The sequence below is a fragment of the Xiphias gladius genome, chromosome 23 (assembly GCF_016859285.1).
Source record: "Xiphias gladius isolate SHS-SW01 ecotype Sanya breed wild chromosome 23, ASM1685928v1, whole genome shotgun sequence".
NCBI classification, from domain to species: domain Eukaryota; kingdom Metazoa; phylum Chordata; class Actinopteri; order Istiophoriformes; family Xiphiidae; genus Xiphias; species Xiphias gladius.
In genome coordinates, this window is record NC_053422.1 from 9,113,867 (window position 1) to 9,136,395 (window position 22,529).

The window sequence follows — 22,529 nt, forward strand, 5'->3', positions numbered from 1 at the left end:
CACCAACGCTCAACACTGGTTTCTTTTAACCACGAGAGCGACTTTTTTCCTAAAATTAACAGAGTAGTTTTAATGGCTTAAACTTAACCAAACCTTAACTATAGCGGCGGCAGATGAGAAAACTCTCGCACGAGTCATTTGGGAAGGGACTGAGAATTTGTTGTTCAAAGATGCATCACATTCATTCACTCTTGTGTCGAGGAGCAATGATTTTAATCCAGACGAGTGTAGGAAACAATTTTTAATATTTTAAAAACATTTAGACATTGTGCAGAGCAGTATACATCTGAATGAATCCTGATGACTCATTATACATGACAATAAATATCATGTTTCTAAAACCTCACCGACAACCGCAGTCATCTCCAGTCTGAAAATGGCAAATGACATCCATTAACCGACATCATGTTTTCCATTTGCGGAGTTCCTCTCCGTGCGAGGAGAGAGCGGACATCCAAAATCCCCTCCATATTGTATTTGTTCTGGGCATGTTACCGTGATTCCACATCAAGCGCTCCCGTTTTCTTTTTGTTGCAAGTCTTCATTACAGTAACAATGTACTCGTGGTGATTTACATCTGAGGAACAGTCATGGTAGATATGACATAGCAGAACTGAAAAAACATTACAATTGCTCTCTAAAAGGGGGCAATTATCTCCTACATTATCCCTCGGTGTAGCTCTGAAACGTTTATGATGTTTAGCATGTAAAAAAAACCCCCCAAAAAACAGCGCTCCTCTTTTGGGTGTACATCGGATTGGGAATTCAACTTTTCCCCACTCCATTCTGTGGTTATTTATCACCCCTGACGGTCGAGCCTGGGCCCACAGGAAGTGAAGCGTAAGTGCAACAGGAAGAGGAGAAGGTGGACGGTCTGATCCTCAGCATGTAAATCAAACTTTTTTTTTTTTTTTTTTTTTTTATGAGGCCCGGCCACCCTGGAAGATGAAGTGCTCTTGTTGTGAGAGAAAACAGTGGAGCGGTACACATGTCATAACATTGACACCTAGGAGGGGGTCGGCTGGGATCCATCCTTGGGCCACGGCTCCCATGTGCTCTCTTGGCCTGAAACACCGCCAACCCCCCAACCTCTGAAAACCCCTAAAAGTAACTTCTCTCCTGTCTCTAACACTCTTACACCTCATCCAGCTCTTTCTTTTTTCACTGTCCCCTCCCTCCCTCAGTCCGGATCTGCCTCAGTCGGTTACTTACGACATATTTAAGAGTAGTCCCCCGCTTCTGTCCACCAAAACACTTTCTCAAACAATAAACAGAGGTCCTAGGTGGTCCTGTCAGAGCTGCTGTCTTCATAGAATAACCAGCTACCACAAGAAACTCCTCCTCTGCTCTCTGTGGATGGCCTACACACTTGTACATGCAGTCATTCTGTGTACTCCGTTGTAAAAACCTCCTTAGGTTGCTCGGCCACAAAGGTCACAGCACAAACGGCCGCGAATTGGATTTGAGGATGTTACACTTAGAATTTCTCACCCGGTATGAATTGTTAATCACATTGCCAGTGGTCAACCCTGTGTCCTAGAAAAATGATGTAGATACACTACTAATTTATTTTGCCGGTAAGGTTACAAGCAGGGCCAGGTTAACCTGCAGGCGGAACCTGGGGAAATACCGTTCCCAAACTTTATTGATTTATTATGTTATTCTAAACACAAATTTAAGAATATGCACCATGTGAGCGTAATATCAACTGAAATATTACAGATATTGAAGGTAGATTATTGTATTCTTTAAAGGTTGTTAGGGCGGATTGTGGGTGTTCAAAAGGCATGACATGGATGCTGGAGAGTTTTGGTAAACAAAGATCAGGGTTTTGGTTAATGTTAACAAAAGTAAATATGTCATGCCTCATGCTGCAAGTCACTGTTGACTCATTCAGTATCACACCAAGACCATGATCTTTCATTAATCTAAACCAAGTGCTTTGGGTGGCCTTAACACAGCCATAAACATGTTAAGTCAGGCTTTAGTAAAAACAAGCAGATATTCTACGAAAAATAAATGAAATACATTGATAGAGAACATTTTACTGATATGTTCAGTGTTATGTAATTGCTGTTGCAAATTAGCTGTATATAAACGTGATTTGTAGGAGACACGGTTGCATTAGTAAGCGTTAGTTTGGAAGGGTATTTACACAGATACAGGGGATATTTTTGGTATTTTGCCGGTAAAAAACGTTTTGTTTTTTTCCCCTCACTGAAATCCACTCAGCTCCCTCTCAGAATCCCTCTGGTGTGTTGAATGACCTAATGGTCACATCAATAACATGTGTGTGCGCCAGCGGGAACACCTTGGTGTTTGTGTGGAAACAGTTTGTCACATTTCATTAGTTCACGTCAACCACTTTACATGGTGCTTACCCAGGTTACATCCACTCTCAGTGTGGCTCTGTTGGTATTTAGACAAATATTAAAGACACACTTTATTAATTGACCTTTTCACTGTAGGTTACTCTCCTCAGCGTGCTATTGGACAGCTTTGTTTTCCTCGTCATGTGCTACAGAGCTGTTGAGATTTAGAGCTGTTGTGGCTGATCTAATTGCAAGAGCACCAGAAGTATTTTGCAGGAAGCTCTGTGTTTACCTCGAGTGTGTGACAGGAGCCGAGGAGATGGCTGGCATAATGGGGTTTATTTACGTTCACACGCACTTACACTGCCCAGTGTCTGGCACTCTAACTAGGGGGACACGTTCCTACTGAGAGACGTCATTGGTGCCTCTGCACATAGGAACCGTGTTCACAAGCTGTGGGGTCATTCACAGGGATTATTCAAATCAAATGAACAGGTCTTGTGAGACTGCAGTGCAACGGTTCAGATATGGCCGTCGCAAAATGAACCACCTCGCTTCGAAAAACATCTTTCATATGTAGGACCAAGTGGCTTGGATTTGTATGCAGTCTTTCAAAAAACATTTAGGATGTCATTTCATATTTAACCATGGTCATTAGCTACTTTGTGAATTAAATTATAGAAATATTTTCCGCATAAAAGCAGTTAGTAGATTGAAAATGGAACGAGAACAAGTAATTTTTTTGATGCTCAAAATCACGAATTCGTCCCAGAGGGCTTTACAATACTTGTAACATTAGACCTATGTACATGCAAGAAGGAACATTTAATGCCAGAATGAATCTAATAGTTAAGCCAAAATTTAAAGAAAAAAACTGTTCCTGCAAATTACTGAACACATTTATAGAGATTTATAACCTCTTTAGGTCTTATGTTTTGATTTTGGTTATCTTTTTGCTCATCACTTTTCACTCATTATATTTCGTTTTTAATACAGATTTTATACATATTTAGTGACCATTTTTGATCTTTTTTTCTTAAAATAAATTCTTAATGAAATTCAGTGGGTTCATTTTTAGGGCTGCAAAACCAAATTATGTATATTATGGATTAATTAGCCGATTATTTTCTCAACATTTTATCCAGAAAATGTCAAAACACCGTAAGATATGCCAATCCCAGTTTCCCAAATACGAATGTGACATCTTCATTTTGCTTGTTTTTGTCCAACTGCCCAAAACCCAACGATATGCAGTTTAGTATCATATAAGAGAGAGAAAAGCAGGGAACCCTCACATTGGAGAACTGGAACCATCAAATGTTTGGCATTTTCCTTTAAAAAGTGACTCAGTCAATTAATCAATTATGATAGTATAATAATAGTTGCAGTTTAATTTTTATGTCAAAAAGTGATTCATTGTTTAAGCTCCGGTAGTTTTGTTACTTGAAGTGGGAGAAAAAAAAATCGAAGCTTAACATCAAAATGTACAATAGTTGTTAGAAATATCACAACATATACAGTATTACTCAGCTACAACGATATAAACACAACAGCGTAAACGTGAATTATTCCACTGCAACGGATGTTAAAAGGGCTAAGCTACAAAACTTTTATATATATCCCAACAATTCTGTTATTAAATTGAATTTTAGAGTATGTACCAATGTTGAAATGAGCAAAACTACTATTGTATACCAGTTGTAAAATTAAGATTGATTTTGTGATATCATATGACTAATTAACATGTTATTTGTATCTGTCCAAATGTATATGTGTCATTCTAGGAATATTTAAAGACATCACAGTAGTTTGAAATAGACTCGCACAGACCAGCAGTATTTGAATTTGAAGCGACCAGTATATTTGGAGTCACTGTATATTTATGCTGGACTGTTTGGCTTGGCGTCTCTCTGTTGATAATTTATGACACATCTGGTGTCAATCTGCCATCACCTTCCTCATAAAAGGTCCCCAAATCATGAATATATTCTTCAGATGGCAAGAAATGCTCGTTATGAGCCGGGGCTTGATTTGTGGACTCTATCTTTTTCACAGTTGACTGGATATTTGGGTAAGAATCAATGTGTCTCAGAGCGAGTAAGTGAATTTATATACTTGGGAGTGTCTCCACGGCCAGTGCTGCGGCCAAGTGTGGGACACATGAAGCACCACAACGGAAACCAGGGAAACGGCATTAATTGAGGAGGGGGGGAAAAAAAGGAAAAACATCATATGTGAACTTCTTCTCCTGCTCTAATTCAGCATCATGAAACTCTATACTTCCCCTTTCCATGCAAAAATATGTGAGGCAAGTGCTAACCAACTCAGAGGTCAGAAAATAGAAAATGAAATACTCATTCTACTGCATTTTTAATCAACTTTAAAATACATTATCCTTGTTTGTGTTGTCAAGAAAGGCTGTACTCTATACTTTACATATATGTTGTTATTGCAATTTTGTTTAGCTCTGTATTTCCCCCTTCTGGGGGGGGACAAGAAGGCCTTTATAGTCCCAACACCTAAAGAATTACCCTTGCAGCAAGAGAGATAATTGTGAATCTTGCAGAGAGGGATGTTTTCTCACTTCCATAGCATATATGGTTACCGTGACCATACAAGGAAACAAAGGCCAAACTTACAGAATTTTTCCCCACTGCTCTAACACACTCCTTTCATTTTCAGTCACAAAAGCTCTTGGAAAAAAGGCACTTTTCTACGTGTAAACCAAAAAAAAAAGGAGTGACCAAGTCAAGTGTTTTTCTTCTCATATCTTGCCGTGTTGCTCTGGCGTGGTCTAAGCTGGACATTATAACAACTTGTAGAAAGGTTTCAGTCAGAATATCCTCCATGGAAGCGAACGAGAGAGGAGGCTGGAAAGAGGGCCGGTCAGTGAATGTTTCATTATATCTAATGTTGCCTTCCCTGAAGCGCTCTCCAAAGTAAGCGGGCTGCGTGAGCCGGGGCTCGAAACGCTCAACCCCCTTGTGACCACTTGGAGCAAAGCAACTCTCCACTTTCTTATTTTTGCCCTCAAACGCGAGCCTCTGCATGGATTATGTGTTTGAACACAGTGGTGCTTTTTATTTGACTTGATTTTCACTTGCATGTTTGAAAGCGTTGGGTTTCTCTCGCTGAGAAGGGGGCTGGACATCATTAGAACAGGGGCAATATTTTTAGGATGATAAACAGGCAAAGTTGACAAATATTTTTATAAGGGACACTGCCATCACAAACATATTTCAGGTGAATGTTGTAGCGATGACTTGATAAGATTTTTTGCCCTGGAGTGTGTCGTTTGCATGAAGGTGGACACTCCTGCTGCAAACAGAAAGTTACCTGCTCATGAAATGAAGCAACGTCTCGATAAATGTTGTTAAAACAGAACTAGAATTAGTTTAAATGGATGTGGAAAAAACATTTACAATATTAACTATTAAATAGATCTAACAGCAGTTTAGAAGTGAATGTATTTTCCACAAAAAAAATGTGTGAGACAACATGAAGAGTTCAGTTTTGAAAAAGTCAAGAGTGCGCTACATACAGATCCTCCCTCCAGAAATCAAGACTGATCTTAATTGCCTCTATCATTTCACTAAATGGTTAATGACAGTGATTTAATACACACAGAGCTGTTTGAGTGTGTGCACCCTCTAACAGCTGTGTATGCGTGTAAGTCATGGTGCTCAGCCGGCTGCAGGGCCTTTGCTTTGATTTCCCTGCTCCGGCATGTGCGAGGACTTAGCGGGCCGTGCTCCCAGACATCTGTTGAATATTAGGGGCAATAACAGCTGGGCAGACCTCAAACATGGTCACCCACTTCACCTCACTGTGTCTCTGAGGATAACCCCAGCTGCCTCACACTCCAGATGACAAGTGCCCGTTCGCCGGCCCGCTGAGATCGGGGCCTGCCGATGAGCCAAGCACCCTCACTTCCAAACGATCCATCAGAAAGCCTCTCCCCCTGCCCTTTCCTTCCCTCTGTAGCTTTCTCCCACTGTGCATGGGAACAAAGTGGGTGGTAAACAGTGATTTCACCACGATAATATCACACCACGTTTGATTTCCCATAATATGTCGGCTTGTTGTTGAAATAAAGTTTGGCTCCAAGGTGGTTGTCCGTCAACCGCTCTCCTTTGGCTTTCTCCTTTGAAAGATCGAGAAAAAGAGGGAAAGAGTTTGGCCGTAGAGGCAGATGTTGAAGTCATGCTTTTGTGAATTACCAAGAAATATTTTTTCTAACTCCTGTAGAGTCTGTTTTACAAATTCGACATATTTTTACAATGAGACTGAGCAACTTACGTAAGAAGAACTAAGACATTCTCCCTCCTACAAATTAAAAGTTGAATTCATCAGTAATAAATGTTCAGGTCAATACACTCAGGAGTTGTGCTACTACAGGCTTGATTGGTCTGATATGACCGTTAGCTTCAGGTAGCTAATGTTAGCAAACTTTAGATGGTGTAGATATTGTGGTGTAACTGACGTTATAGAGTCAGTTTGTTAATTTCATGGATCTCCCTTCTTGTGCTACTGTTACCATACATTCATGCGTTTTATGTGAGAATTTTGAGGCAACTATGGGTTATTTGTCAGAAAATTAAAACTTTTGCTGTGGACAGAATAACGGCTAATGTTAGCAAACTTAAGATCAATATTGTGTAAAAGATATCTCCGATTCAGTTTACTGTCTTTATGACTTTTTTTCCACTTGCTGTTCTTGTTGTAACATTTCTCGTTTCTCGTTGTCACTTGTTGGCCACAGTAGCCGCTTTTTTCAGTCACAGTTACACTGTTTGCTTTAAGCCTGCACTAGCAACAAGGAGGAAGATAAAAAATAGATGAAAGATTTTTTAAAAATGCTCAATGACACAGCTGGTGTCACATCCCTCCTAAAGAAGAAATCATGTACTTATTGATTCAACAATTTTGTCCAAATCTAATTCTGGTGTTGAGTATGAACGTTTTTCCAACCAAAGAATTTAATAAATCACAACTTAAGGCTGAAAACCTGCCTCATAAACAGAAGCTATTAAACAAGCTTTTTTTGGAATAAAGGTTTGTTGTTTGCAATAACTGTTCAAAGGTCAAAGTTAGCGTAGTTCTAAAACAAGTTTTTATAAAGTGGAAATTTACACATAACTAAATTAAAAAGTACCAGACAAAGTAATTTTACATAGAGATTTGTTGTTACTAAATATTAACGACTGACTAACTGCTTGGTGTAACGGTTGAATAGCTACCTGAGCTAACTGACAAAGCTATTCTTAGCTTGCTAACGTATGACCCTTTAAAAGGTAACAGTAAAAGATGTAATATGGGATATTGTTGACATATCTGGATTCATCGAGATGCTGTTTAGTAATGATGTAAATTAGGAATGTTTTCACCCAAAAAAAGAAATTACTAAATAATGTTATGCTAACATCGCTTAGGTTAGCTTGAATGGATATTTCCCCCCTCACTCACAAGTACTACTAATTCCTAAACACACATATTTCTTCATGTATGCAAATTAGAGGTCAATTAACGATTGGTCAATTAGTTGATTGATAGAAAAATAATCGACAACTATTTTGATAATCAATTAATCGCCTCGGTCAGAGAGGGTTTCCTGCTTTTCATTGTCATATATCATCGTAAACTGTGTGTTTTTGGGTATTTGGACTTTTGGTCGAAACAAAACAAGACATCTGGAGTCGCGCTCCGCTCTCTTTTGAGACTTTTTTGGAAGTTTCATAGACTTGAATTGAAAAAATAATTGGCAGATTAATGGATAATGAAAATAATCATTAGTTGCAGCTGTGATGCAGATATGAAAAAACAAACTAATAATGCTACAGTAACTTAAGATGCTTTCTAGCAAAACAGGTTTACACTTACTGAAGGCTTTACTAGCTCAGACTTTTTAAGGTGCAACCCAATTTAGTAAATCGCTAGTTAGCCACTGGGAAGTTGGGAAGGACTTTACGCACAAACTTCGTAAAAGGATTTAGTAATCGCTGGTGTCAGCCCCTCCTGACATTTTTAAACAGTTACATCTCACGACCACCTTGCAAAGTTGCCCAAAGCAGCTTTAAAACCGATTTATAAATTCATATTAGTGACTAAATCAATAACCACATTCATGTATAACCACAGTCACTTGCTGGCACATAAACCACACCGAGTCCAAGACATACCCTCGCTGCATTCTGGGTGTCGTTATGGAGTTGCATTTTATGACCTTGTGATTAGTATTTTTATGGCGGTAGGGAGGTCTGCAGATGGTCTATGTAAACTTGTCACACTGAGGGGCTGTTGTCGGGTGTTGAAGGAGAGAAGGAGAGCTCTGTTAAAGCTGGAGGAGAATAAACAGAGATGCAGTGCCCTCCACTGGAGGCTTTTACATTCTACACCGGGGAGGAGGCACAGCACAGTAGCTCGATGGCCTTGCCCAGGCGGGGGCTTGAATCGGTGTGACAGAACTGAGGCGCTCGAACCTCGAGGAGCGTGGATTTTTACTACACAAGGGGGTTAAAAGAGGCTGAAGAGGTGAAGAGGAAGTACATGCGACAAATAGTGCTTCCTTTACCGTGGTTAATGTGAATCTTACATGGTATCAATCCCTGCAGTTTGGCAGCAGGGTGAGCCTGAAAGTGGTAATCAGCAGTTGAATGAGTCTATAGCACCTTTTAGATCACTTCTTAAAACTTTTATTAGAAAGCCTTTTTCTTTTAACATTTTAACTTAAATTTAAGCTGTTTTAGTTTTTTTTTGTTTGCTTTTCATTGTTATGTTGGTTTATTTTGTGTTTTACTTTCAAACTTTTCTGGTAGTCTAATTATTTTGGCACTTTTATAATGTTTATTCAGTTTAATTTGAAAGCACTTTGATTTTATTTACATACTGTGACAATTCTCTAAATAGTTAGAGTAACTGTTAACTACAAGTTTGAGATACTTATATTTACTATTTCCATTTTACACTATACTTTATTCTTCTGCTTCTCTACACTTAAGAGGGAAATATTGTACGTTTTACTCCATTACACTTATTTAACAGCTATTGTTGTTGTTGTCTTTTTAGATTAGATTAGAATTTTACATAAAAGAATATACAATTACCTTATAAAATATATTAACAGTCTAATAATGTAATATATAATAATATTTCACTCATGGGGTAACTTTTCAGCAGAACGAGTACTTTTATGATGATACTTTAAGAACCTTTTTGCATTTTAAATAGCACTTAGCATTAAGGATCCTACTTATATGGATATGTTTTACATTGTTATATTGTTGTAAATTACATAGTTAACTTTTCTCGGTTTGAATAAAACCATGCCAATAGATTTTTTTTATTTTTTTTTTTGTCCAGGCTTTGAGTGCTACATCTGTACAATTTCTGCTGCCATCTCAATACAGTGGAAATGAATGGGTTACATTTGTGATGATCACAGCACTGAAAAATGACGAAAAAAAAAATTCAATAGCACCATCTCTTTCCAGAATCCCCATTTATCTGGATAATCCACTGAGCTATTTCCTCCATAGAAAGTATTTCCAATGAATGCCAGAGTGATTTCTATGGATTATACTTTACTTTTAAGGGGAACAGTTGATACACTAGCATTTTTATTTTGTCTGCATTTGACTTTCCAAACACATATAGTATGCAGCGATTTGGAGATTTTAGTATTTATCCGTGCAGTTTATTGATCCTCTTATTAAAATTGAGTTAAAAAAAAAAAAAAAAAAAGACTCCTCTAAGTGTGTGTTCCCAGATTTGCTGATGAGTATTTTAAACAATGCTGCTGCCCCAGAAGCTGGAATGACAGAGGTCCTGTTGTCTTGGAAATACTGATGACCCTTACATCCTGCACAGCAAGCTGGCATTAACAAGCCATGTGTTAAGTGTTTTGTGCATTCTTTAACTTCTAGGCTCCAATTTCTTCCATTTGGTCTCTGTCTCACACATGTACTGAGCACGGTAATGGGATGATGGTGAGGAGGAACAAAGGGATATGAGGTTTCATTCGGAGGTGGGCATCAGTGTGTCAGTTTTTAAAATCACAGTGTTTTTTTATGAGAAGGTTGGACAGTTTTTTACATTTGTTTGCCTTACAAAAAATATTATTACACAATTGTTTAAGCCTTGGTATCTGTGTTGATGTCTTGAACTTTTGAACAAATGGAAAATTCTGACTTTTTACGAATATTTCAAATTAGCCTCTTTGGAGACAAGATGTCTCTTTTCACCTTCTCTTATCACAGTTCTGTTGATTTGTGATACGGCCAAGCTCTTTCAAAAAAAACCCCGGTGTGGCTTAAACTCTGATAAAAATCTTTCTCAGACAGCAGACAGCACTGACACACATGTGACTAAGTTCGGTGTTTGCAGCCTCCTGTCAACACAAAAGGGAAAACTCCGGTCTTAAAAGGAGCAGAAAATGACTTCTGCTATTGTGTTTAGGTGGCAAAAGACAAACAGATGACCAGAGAAAAGTCCCAAGATGAGCCACAAAGACAGATGGGAAGGTTTACTGTCAACACTTCATGTACCAATAGAATATATATAACTTTCTATTTTATAAATATTTTATAATTTAAGTACGACTTTTTTATTATTTAATCTTTGGTTCCTTTTGTGCAGTGTTTGATTAAGGCAAAATTTCAAGAAACTATCACTACCAACTTTTAAAGTTAGTTTTAGGTGATTTTTGCTGTTCTGTGATAAACCTGTATCTCTAAAATGTCAACTTTTAAGGAACTATCAAAAACTGCTTTGCTTCAGTGCATTTTCAGATAATCCATTGGGTTTTTAAAACGGTTTATTTAGCATAAGAAGTTGGACGAAAATCATTTTCTCAACACATATATGGTAGTAACATTTATCCCTTCAGTTTAGCCGAAAAAATTCAGTTACTACATTTAAAAATATTGTTTTAAAGCAAAATTACTGCATGTAGGTTAAGTGCAAATACTATAGTGTCAAAGACTATTAACACTGTTTGCTGCATTCATAAATGTTTTTTTATCTATTACTCCATTCTGTTACAATGAGACATGCCTTGTTTTTACGACTGCTGCACTGCTTCATTTTAGGAACACAGTGGTTATATGAGTTCGTAGAACTGTTAAAGCACTGATATGCCAAATCTGATTTCATTTTACAAATCATTACTTTCGGCTCCCGCTGTTTCATTTGCAGCTTGAGCAAATCATGTCAATGAAGATGTAATGAAGTTTGAGAAATGGACAGGATGTGTGCTGTAAAATGGAAAATATGTAACAAGTACCATGAAAATGCTCCATTGTGAGTTATATTGGGAGTGAAATACATTTCTGGATGGAGTTATTCTAAATGACGCACGCACACACAGAGGATTAATGGAACTTCAAACGTGTTTTTTTTTTTTGTAATGCATCATTATGAAGCAGTGAATCTGTCAGCGAGGGGAATCTGTGCGCTTTGGTCACCGAGCTGGCCCGGCAATTATTGCATAAGCACTCTGAGTCCTTTCACTGTGGGTGGAGGGACATATGGAGAAAAGATTGACCAAACAAAACTCAGACAGCAGGTGTTTTACTGCAGCTTTTCAACCACATTTACATGGACTCTTGGCACGTCAGTGTTTTTTGGGTTAATTTTGATGAAAAGTTTGGTTAACATGTGGAAAATAATAATTGAATATATTTGTTTTAGCTCACTGTTTTATATCCTACTATAATTTCTAAATGTGAGATTTAAGAAATAATAGTTCTCTGACACACAGGACATTAATGGAATAGTCTGACATTTTGGGAGATATGCTTATTTGTTCTCTTGTTGAAAGTTAGATGAGAATATTGATACCACTCTGTCCGGTAAATATGCAGCTAGAGGCCAGCAGTCAGTTGTCTTAGCTTGGCATAAAGACTGGAAACGGGGAAACAGGTAGCTGGGCTTTTTTCAAAGGTATCAAAATACACCTACCAGCACCTCTAATGCTAACTAATTAACATGTTATATCTTTTTTTTTTTTTTTTTTTACAAAAACCAAGGAGTCAAAAAGACAATTTGCAGTTTTTGGGGGTTATGGGCCAGAGCAGTTCTTGGCTGGAACCAGTAGCTTCCCCTGGAATCCACAACTTGTTTTTACACTTTGGTTCTTGAACAGACTAACAAAACAAGGTAAAACATTTTAGTTACTGAACTGGAGAAGTGCTGGTGGGCGGATTTTATCTTTGTACAGAGCCAGACTAGCTGTTTCCACTTCACTGCGAAAATGAAAAAAGTTGAGAAAACTCAGCAATCAGCTGCTCTTTGAGTCTTTTTGGGTTTAGTCAACTTTATGGTAAGTTTGTAGTTAGTTTATCAGACTTGAAAGTTAGCACAAATTTAAATCAATTAAATTACTAGTCCTATAAACTAGTTTAGATAACTTGAAAATTTTAAGGTAGACATTTCAAAAAATGAATTTAAGTAGCCTAACACATGTTAAGTTATGTTGCCAAGAGTTTTTATAGTTTATTTCCAGCTGTATATTTATATTTCACTGGTAAAGGACGCACATGTTTGATTCCCATATGCAGCACATTGTTTAATCACTAAACCTACTGAAGCACGACTCAATGAAACGAGTGTGATTGAGGTGTGCTTCAAAGCCATTTCCAGTGTTTATGCTAAGCTAAGCTAACTGGCTGCTGGCTCTAGCTGTATAACTATCATACAGTCATGACGGTGTCTATATCGAATTTCTCCTCTATATCTGAGCATGAAAGGAAGTGTGTTTATTTCCCAAAATGTCAAACATTTGTTTAAAACTGGGAATAATTTATAGTTGTATGAATGTTGAGGATGAAGCGGTTCTTTTTTTTTTTTTTTTTTTGATTTCTGCCTGACAGGAAAAGAGAGATCCCGGTTTTGGCACGACCACAGTGTTTGCTAAAATATCTCTGTATTTAGAGAAGCTCAGATTATTAAGAAATCAGTCCACGTGCTTCTGTTTTCTGTTCGTTCATTGAGCCATTGTGGGATTTTCCTGAACTCACCAGCACTCCAGTCTGCCCATTTTGGCCACATCTGAGCTCGGCTCCCTCTGTTACCCACTAAGTGCTTATAAGAAACCTGCTCCGCTTGTGCAGCAGCTTTCAGACTGCCAATCACAGCAGCAGCTCTCAACGTGCCCAGACTAATTAATAACAGGATTAATCTCTCATAAAAGCACCATTAAGGGCTTTGTTTCAAATGTCAGTGTCATGCCACACTGTGCATATTTCCCTCTGTTTTTTTACGATCACTCTCTGTGGTAACAATCCTGTGAGAGAGACATCTTTAATTTGTTTGGATTCAGCTGAAAGGGAGGGAAATTACATCTATATTTAACTCTGCGGTGCCTCCACTTGGACAAGCGTGTGCAGGCTAGCTTATTTTTTCAGGTGCTTGTACTTTGGAAATCTCCAAGGTTGTGGCTCACCGTTCTCCACTCTGCCGAGCCGCGCTCACTCCAGAGCTCGGACTTCTGGGAAGGCAGTGTGTGTCGGCGGGGTTTTTGGCAATGGATGGTGGATAATGATGCAACAATTAATCACGACATGGTCCGTTAATGCTGCAGGGCAGGATGGAGTGCAGGACATGGTAGTACGCATATAAACATGGACACACAGGGCGTCCTAATTTACAGTGGCTCGTTAACAGCTATGAGATCATCAAGCCAGGAGTCAGTCATGCGTTGGATCTACTTCCTGTTCATGCAGGCAGCCTGTCTTTCACTCTTACTGTCATTCATTAATATTGATGTATGAAACACACTTTTTTTTTGCCTCTAAAATGTCTGATTATGTAACCTCCGACCCACCTGTCCTTTTGCTTTGGAATAATGAATGAAAGAAATCGAGCCTCTCACTTTTTTTGCTCACGGTCACAATTTTCGCATGCACACACAGTTTAATGGAGATAATGACGCTTCATGCACACGCACAGACCGCATATACTCTACACACTTGCATCAACACACAAAAACATGCACACGCAAGCTCAGAAGGTAAACAACTAAACAATACTAGATGTCTAAAGACCTAGTAGTGGCTTCTATATCACACCACAATACAAACAATTTTGCTATTCAAAAAGCTACTTGTAGTTTGTAATGTCATTTTTTTTTTGTCCCGAAGGTGACGTTAGGTGAAAAGAAAGACCATGGGGTCATTAAAATTAAATTTTTTGACCTGGTATGATTCCAGAAACGTTAAGGTGTGATTAAGTTGATTAAAATGCAGAGAGAGGCTGTTGTCATGGTTAAAGGAAACCAACACTGATTTGTTTCTAGGAGATGAGATGTGAACCATGGTTGTCTGGTGTTGAATTTAAACGCACCCATCCATCCAGCCCGACCTCGTCTCCATCCCAGATCGAAGGAAAGAACGTGGTGTGAAAAAATTTACCGAGGGGAGTTGCCAAAATTACAAAAATAAGATCCAGGTTGTAAAAAAAACGATAATCACTTCAAATCTAAACTAGATATTGAGGTCAATACATGAACGCCTCTGTAACTAATGTTTGTAGTGCATTACTACGTCTAAAATCCATAGGGAATGATTAAAACTGAGTCTCTAAACACAAAAGCCCTTTGCTGTTTCTTTACCATGGACTCCACACCTACTCTCTGGTGATTTGATAAGATAAGATTAGCTTTCTTTTACTGTTACATATCATTAGTCAATTTTTTTTTTTTTTTTAAATAAATAAAAACTGGTTTCTGGTAAAATGTTGTGCACCAATGTTTTTTGATTTTCTGTGACATCATCTTCATCATTGTCTGTGGCCTGAAGTTCACAGAAGCAACCATGACTAGGGCTGTTTTGTTTCTATACATAACAACAGAAAACACTTTAAAAATGTTCATCACAATTCCATAGAGCCCAACGCAATTGCATTAAATGTCGTGTTTTGTCCAAACCACAGCTGAAGACCCAATTATATTCAGTTCACTGTAATATTAAGGCACCTAAAAGCAGCAAATTGTCATATTTGAGAAGCTGAAAATATCAAATGTTCTGCATTTTTGTTTGAAAAAATTGACTGACTAGCAAAGTAGTTACTGATTAATTTCCTGTCGATGGACTAATCGATTAATCAACTAATCGTTGCAGCTCTGACCTTGACCAACTGCAAATTGTTGCAATCTTTGTACCAACAAAAATTAAATAAATGACTAGTGCTTGTCCTTCTCTTGTTACAGCTGTTGAGGTGCCCTTGAGTGGAGCTGGTCAGGGGGCAACAAATAGAAAAATTGAAAGATGAATGAATAGTGAAAGTAGTTAGTTGCAGCCATAGTTTTTTTCATCCTTCCCGTCCGTTTTCCATCTCACTCTCCACAGGAAACACAAGGTTGATTTTCATGCTACTCTTGGTTGTAGTTTCCTTGAGGTCATGCTACTTGAGGAAGAATAAAATAAAAATAAAAGCCACTTTCAGACAGGCACCCCTTTCCGTTTATCTGATGACAATTTAACGTGTCGCTCTCATGGCTGAATAAACACGCTGGTCACTTTTCTGTCCTTCTTGGGCCGAGTAACATTTCCATGTCACTTTCAACACCAAACAAGTGTGACTGAATGCAGTCACATTGCTGACGCACAGGACTTCGACATTTTGACGTAGAACTTTTTTTTATGTGCAGTGTGCCCGCCAATCACGGCAGCCTCGGAAGTTACGTTGAAAAAGCTGCGACCTAACCCCAAAGGAATTGTTTTGGATTTTTTGAATAACAGCACAAGCAGAACTTTTCACCAAAATGGCTGAAAAGTTAATCCAACGGCGATATCAGAGAGCTGCCCTCCCTTCGCGCTGAGGACGAGATAACCAGGCAGCTTAACGGGACAGTTATGGGTGCCGTTGTTATATGTAGCTTTCTGCACTGTCTAGTCTTGCGCGTAGGATTCCAAATATCAGGCACGTACCGTGGCTTTCTCGGTAACGGTCTTGGCATGTCTAAATGAAGCCGAAAGAAACGTTAAAGTGTCAAAAAAGCTGTCATTTTGACGGATCGATGAATGTCACCAATTCCGTGTTTGAAAAGGGGCTGAAGTGATGTGACGGATTGCGAAAGGAGCAGACAGATAGACAGACAGAAGTGAAGGTGAAATTGTGGTTCGGTCAGAGAAAGAGAGACTGAGAGCCGCGGTGTGGCAGCATGTTTGTACAGCTGAACACAAGCTGAAGAAGCCCAGGCCCCTCTCTCACACTCCATTAGGCCTTAAGCTCCACGGAGTGCTGCACTCAACACATAAACAGCCTCCTGGAGAAGCTCCGGGATGTATGGGAGAGGCAGGGGGACGCCAGGCTAGACCGGCAAGAAACAACAACTGCCTTTTCACATCAGCACAATGCCTCCAAATTACAGGGGGAGACTGCAGAGACAAGAGAGGGCTGGCAAAAGACCAGCAGATTCATTTGTGAAGGTTTCTTAAGCTCAGACTTACAGCATGAACAGAACCAAAGGCAAGGATTGGATAAAAATCTTAGATGAAGATTTAGTTACTGAAGTAGATGTTCCTCTGACCACTGTATATTTAAATCCTAACCTTAACCACAACATTTCACTGTATTTCATGTTTTTCTTTTCACGTCTTTTTGTTTTACAGATCAAAGATGAAAATGTTTCGACATTTTTCAATAAAGAGGTCAGAAACGTTTGACAGCATAGGAACCATATAATCCTTAAATAAAATGATTAAAACATAATTTTCTAAAATAGAAAAACAGCGATTATCATTTGAACTTACTCCACACTAAAATGAAGGAAAAAGTCAAACTATATTACTGTCAATGAGGCCCTGCTTTTCCCTCTGTAGTCGAAAAATCAAGAACACATGTACACAAGATGATGCTTGAATGTTGAGGCTATGTTGTATGCAGCCATCCACATATTTAAGAGATTTAGTATATAATAAAGAGTTTCATTTAGTAGATGGAATTATCACAGCTTTTACATAACAATTATAATCTTGATTCCCAAGTTTGGACTCTGTTTTTCAGTGACAATGACATTACGATGAGGTTTTGTTGGTAAAGTCACTAAGTCTTTTGACTTCTTAAGCCTGTGATAACTGATGTTTTTGGCCACTTGGGGGTTAGCGGACCCAGTTGTCAACACAACACTGACATATTGTCAACTTATATATGGCAAACGAAGTAGTTACAGAGCAACATTAGCATTCATTTGGAGTCGAGTTTTTAAGTCCAATATTAACGACATACCAGGACATGAGAGGAGAAAGAGATGGGGAATGACGCACAACAGAAGCCCTCAGTCGAACACGCAGCAGGGACGTTGTACTTCATGGTCAGCTCCTTGAACTCGCTCTGAAGTCTGGATCTGAAGTCCGACCTGGCGACACATTTCAGGTTTACAACATTAGAGCCATTAAAGAAAAGCTAAACACGGAGTTATAATCAATGTGCAATGCTCAACGAAGTGGCTTCATTGTAATTTTTGTAAACCGCCTCTGCTTTCTCGATCTCGCTCTCTTCCCCTCATCTCTAAGCACTACCCATCAGTCTCACTGTATATGGACTGGTGGCCCACGTTGGCCCAGTCAGCCGTCTGAGACTCCAGGCAGAGGGATGCAGGGTCCAAGGGCACAAAGGTGCACACAAATGGCAGATGGACAAAAATAAGCAAATGACCAAACTAAATCCTTTACAGGCACTGAAACTTACAGGGAATAGGCCCCCTCCTGAGGGTCTGGGGGCTAACGAAGGTGCGACACAGTGCAGCCTCGTCCACAGGCCAGCACCCGTCTACGGGTTCAGCCAACAGCAGGGGCATACCTGCCTAATTCATCTACAACGAGTAATAAATAGAACCCCTGACCCAGCCTCTGCCCCCCTCCTCTGTGCTTACCTTTGCAGTTTTCAGCTCTTCAGCTGGGGGCCTTGAAACCCAATCCTCATTTCTTCATGATACTTGTAATACTGGATAGTTTCACCTCTTCAGGCCTTTAAAAATCATAGGGAAAAATCCCTGCTCATGACCCGCGTCCCCACCGAGACCATAACCTCTGACAAGGGGTCACATTGGACATTGCTTCATTTTAAAGTTAAAAAAAGTTTGGTACCACTATTCTAGATGATTGATTATCCTTTTTTAGTATAGTTTCAAGTCTTTGCAAGTTGTTATATGAAAAGAGAGTGATTAATAGAAGCCAATGGCTGCCTGGAAAGTAGAAGAAACACATTCAAAAACCTAAAAGACCGAGGAATTCTATGGAAAATATTCAGCAATAATATAAAGTTTATATGGTTTCTAGTAAATGAGCTATAACATGCAAAAACCCAAATGATCCCTTTTACAGTAAGTATAAAATTTCATGATCAGGTGCATTCATTCTTGGCCTGGTTGTTTTCGACCTACAGGAGCCGTGTTACAGCTCCACCAAGCACTCCCACACCTCCGCCCTCCTCGCAGGCGATGAGCTCCCCTGCTTCTGGGTCAAGTGATGTGAGGGAACAAATAAGTTTGTGCCAGTGCAGGGAGAGACTAAACACTCACCGACGGGAATGTCATTGTTTTGGAGATCTTCAGGAGGGTTTTTATGTACTCAGCTGCTCTCTGGCTGCAGCTTAGCATCAGCGCTGGATCCCAGTTTACTGCTTTTCTGCACAATCAGGTCTATGCCAGACACACACAGATACAGTATAAGAGTTATTTTGAGTTTTTTATGGATATCAGTGTGTCTTACTCTATTGCACCTTTTCTGATCTTTTTTTCTCTGTTTATATTACGTGTATACTTTTATTATTATTTCACCCTGGTAAAATATTTTGCGTTTAGCTAGTAATTTGATGTTATTGAAAGAACCCTTCAACTGTTTTATTTCTATTACCAAAGAAATTGACAAAGAACTTAATTGTGTACACACAGGATGGAGATATGTTCTCATAAAGATAATCACCACAGCAGCACAGAGAATGAGAGTGAATATATGATAATACTAAATGCTGTAAAACGGGGTTAATATTCTGCATCTGACTCTGCGTCAAAATACACATAGTGACAGATAATCATGAGATGCATAAGGGCAGTTCAGTGGTGAGAAAATATTGAAAGAAATAGTCAAAAAATTCAGCAAAAATTTGGTTCCTCACCAAAAACTTCACACTTCCTCCTTGAGCCTTGGCATGTTTCTATTAAAATGAAAATTTAAATTTGCCAACGAGTTTTTGAGATATAGTGACTGGAGCAGAAACAATTGCTGCATTCACTGATTAGCTGATCAACAGAACATTGATCGTTAACTATTCGATAATTTATTATTCATTGAAGTCATTTTTAAGTAAAAACACCAAAACTTCCCTGTTTCTAGCCTCTAAAATGTGGATGTTTGCTGATTTTTTCTTAGTTTTTAAACTGAATATCTTTGAATTTTTAGCTGTTGGTTTGGCAAAACAAGCAATTTGAATATGTCCACTTTGGCTTTGGGAAACTGTCATGGGCATTTTTAAGGTTAACTTCTATATATATACCTAACGAGACTGTTCTCAGAAGAAGAACGACATCAGTTGTTTCAGCAAGTTCCCAAACACAACACTTGTCTACGCTCATCTAAGACTCAAAGTCCTCTAGTGACCGTACCAATTATGACAGGAGCAAAGGAGGAAGTCAGGCGCTGTTGTTATAGAGCCACAAAGTCCACATACAGAGAAGGTCGGGGTGGATGGATGGGTCCACAAAAAATCTGATGATCAACTTTGTTTTTTTGTTTTGGTTTTTTTTTAAAGCATGAGCCTGATTGTTCCCTAACCTTAACCATGTGTTTATTATTGTAACCACGACGACAAAGGTCTCCAAACCTTAATGAAGTAGTCATTTTAACCCAAACCTGCTGTTTTTGTGCTGAAACCTAACCAAACCTTAACCAAAGCACTGTCAACTCATCAAATGTTTTCATTTTTCAACAGTGATTTTCTTTGGAAGGCACAGACAAGTAATGTTGTCGATAGGTGCGTCAGATCAGAAAACATTTTTGTGTCGTTCTAGAGGGCATGGACTTACTATGTTTTTTGTTGTTCAACGTGCAGGACTTGTGGGACCAAACGATTAATGAATGAATTGAGAAAGTAACAGTCGGATTAATCAATGAAACGAAATAATAAAAACAATCATTAACTGCCGCCCTAGTCCTAACAGATGAACACACGGGACTGAAAATACACTGATCAGCCACAACATTAAAACCAGTGACCTGTTTCAGTGTTGTGGCTGATTGATTGTATATCAAATGTTGATGTATTTAGCTCAGTCGAATACTTTCCTCAGTACTTTTATTCTCTTTTCTATAAAAAAACAAAACAAAGAAACAGAGGGATTCCAAAGCAACATCCCCCAATGTTTTCCCAAAGAAACAGTGCAGGGACAATCAGAGGAACAGGGTGACAACTGTCAGCTATCGAAAATCATAAACAGATCAAGTGCCTCTTTCCCCGCACTGGGTATCATATTTTAAGGGATTCCATTAAGAAACTGGCACCTTCTCAATGCGTACACACATGTGACATCCGCTAAAAAACACGTATCTATCACTGGATGGAGGTGTTCTGCATACGGGACCCGTACTAACACACCCAAAAAACTGGCTGGTTGTTATGGGTGTACGTGCAGGCAAAGGCGGTCGTATTTTGCGGTCAGAGTCAAACAGTGCCGCCTTCAGACTTTTCTCATATTGTAGCTAGTTTGATAAATGTCGACCCTTTGGCAGAGCAAATACATATAGTGTTCTAAATGTGTGCTTAGCATGCGAGGTATGTGTACTGCAGCTTCTCCACTTGTAGTATAAAGGGACCTGAAACACACCTGCGTGTTTTGGTCAATAAATCTGAAAATCCATCAGACACACAGAGATGTTTCGACTTCACACAATCCTGGAGTCTGTAGCCTAGAGTTTCGTTCATTCAGCCGACAGAAAGGTTTCTCGATTGAAGCTACATGATGAAGATGTCGGTGACCCCGCGGCTGACCCTACACCGTCCTCCTCTCCTGACACACAAACACTCAGGATGCCTCCACAACTTGAGTCCGGCACTTCCAGCGCCCGAGCCAGACATGTGATGTGCCGCAGCGTCACTCGAGTGTGACGGCCAAAGAGATGACTGTTTTCCAGCGGCGTCGGTGGAGTTTTTAGACGTAGCAGCGAGGACCACACAGGAGAAATGGCTCCTCTCCACCGGCTGACTGATGATTAAGCGAGACGTAGTGTATTTTCCTATGGCTCCATAAAGACACAAGCTGGGAGAGCTGTAAAAGGCGGTGCAGAAAGACAGTTGGGCTGGAAATAAATAAAGCAGAGCGGCAAAAGAGGGGCGAACACTTTGCTCTCACCAATAAAATCTGAAAACTGGCCACTGTCTGCATTTTTCTTTGCACACTTATTTGTTCAAATGTCGGAGCTTTTTCGTCATCCTTTGTTAACTGGAACTGAGCTAGAAAGTAAATCATAGAATTTATGCCCCAGTATTTGCTTGTGACTGAAATCAATTCTAAAAAAAGGTGAAATAAGGAAGAAATAAAGACTCATGCTTAAAGGATTATGAACTTTCCTTTACATATTCCAGCAATGATAAAGTGTGTTGAAATATAATGCGCCCCTATGAGCCAGCTCCTTCCAGTTCTTCTTCAGATTAATGGGCCGTGTTGGGAAAAGTGTGCAGCGAGGCATAGAGCATAAATAAGGTCTTTAAGTAGGCAGAGCTATGGCGGCTGTGGGCTCAGTGGACGGCTCTGTCTACACACAGACAAAGACCCAGCAGTGATTTACTGGCGCTACATTACAGCTCGGCTCATACAGATAAAAGGGAAACGCTAAGAATGTGGTCCGTGACTGCACGTGATCTTCCACAGTTACATAAAACGCGAGCGGTGTCAATGGAAAAGTTTCACTTCAAAGTCACCGGAGTACTTGCAGAGGTTTTGATGCTTGCCCAGACAGTGTGTTTTTCTTTTGTTTACTGAAGCTCACAACTAGAAACAAGGTAATGAATCCTGTAAAGTGGCTGCTTTGCTTGTTGGATGATGTAGACTGTCTGGGTCAGAGTGTGGCCTCAGATGTAACTCAATCTTAACCCGTATTTTTACTTTCAATTTCAGTGCAGCTGTGCAACTTAAGCCAGCTGGAACAAAAAAAAAGACCTTCAGCTGGATGCTGCACAGCTCTCCCCTATACAGCATACATGGAACATCAACTTACAGTATGA

At 39.3% G+C, this 22,529-nt stretch overlaps 1 long non-coding RNA gene across 1 annotated transcript in view; it reads right to left on the reverse strand.

Moving 5' to 3' along the window:
• Window positions 1–348: 348 nt before the first annotated feature.
• LOC120785473 overlaps window positions 349–22,529 on the reverse strand; it is a 118,157-nt gene continuing 95,976 nt past the window's right edge. Inside the window, exons 3-5 of the long non-coding RNA XR_005706607.1 lie at window positions 18,832–18,951; window positions 17,538–17,667; window positions 349–577 (exon numbers count right to left, since the gene is read on the reverse strand). This is a non-coding gene — a long non-coding RNA (uncharacterized LOC120785473). The remainder of the gene's footprint in view (window positions 578–17,537; window positions 17,668–18,831; window positions 18,952–22,529) is intronic.